Source organism: Fukomys damarensis, unplaced genomic scaffold, assembly GCF_012274545.1.
Source record: "Fukomys damarensis isolate Sample0158 unplaced genomic scaffold, DMR_v1.0_HiC HiC_scaffold_24, whole genome shotgun sequence".
Classification (NCBI taxonomy): domain Eukaryota; kingdom Metazoa; phylum Chordata; class Mammalia; order Rodentia; family Bathyergidae; genus Fukomys; species Fukomys damarensis.
The window spans coordinates 59,262,519-59,263,353 of NW_022900936.1; the positions used below are offsets into that span (position 1 = coordinate 59,262,519).

General features: G+C 51.4%; 1 long non-coding RNA gene across 4 annotated transcripts in view; it reads right to left on the reverse strand.

Annotated features, from left to right (window-relative positions):
• The window catches only part of LOC117283244, a 297,894-nt gene extending 297,673 nt beyond the window's left edge, over window positions 1-221 (reverse strand). For all 4 annotated transcript variants that reach the window (XR_004514224.1, XR_004514223.1, XR_004514225.1 and 1 more), the window contains exon 1: window positions 17-221. This is a non-coding gene — a long non-coding RNA (uncharacterized LOC117283244). The remainder of the gene's footprint in view (window positions 1-16) is intronic.
• Window positions 222-835: the final 614 nt, after the last annotated feature.

Sequence of the window (835 nt, forward strand, 5' to 3'; positions counted from 1 at the left end):
GAGTTTTTGGCTTTACCTCCTCACGCTCTTTAATCTTCTTTCCTCAACTCCTAAACTTCCCCCCGCCCCTACTTCTTCAACAGAAAGCCCACATTGGGCGCCTCGCGCCGCGAACCTCTAGTTTTCCCCACTATTGGATCATTCTCCTGCCACTCTTCGCTTCAATAAACCAATAAGAATGGGAACCCCTCAAGAGGTTGCCGCCTATAAACAAAATTCAGTCTTCCTCCTCCCTCTCTGGCCCTGCCCCCAATTACTCCTTCCCTCATCTCTGCTATTTGCGATTGGACTAGGCGAGACCCAATCCGCTATCTTAAGCATCCATTGGAGGGCCGAAACTTCGCTCACCTTAATGCTAATAGGCAATTGGTTGACAGCTCTCCAATTTCCCCTTCTTTGCCGCGCCTTCGCCCACTCTGAAGAGGTCAATCTAATCTCATTATTCAGTAACCAGAGAACTGGAAAACTATTGGTTAAGAGAGCCCGTCAGACTGGACTGGAGTGGTCTTTGATTGGTCAATGTAGATATGATCAAGTTAGGTTGTTTACTCCTCCACTCCGCCCCTCTTTTCTCCACGTCCCCGCCCCCTCCCGACTGCTTTTACTTTCTACGCATTTCTATTTCCTCCTTTATTTATTTATTTGTGATAAACTTAAATGACCCGGTGATGGAGGCGGGACTCTAGGAGAGGCCCGAGGATGACGAGCTGCGGCTTGGGGCCAATTACCGAGGGGACTAAGGCGTGAGGGGCAGCGGCGTTGGCCAGTGAGAGGCAGGTGTCTGGAGAGCGTTAGGCCTATGGAGCCGGGATGCCCCAGCGGAGGCGGCGGTTAC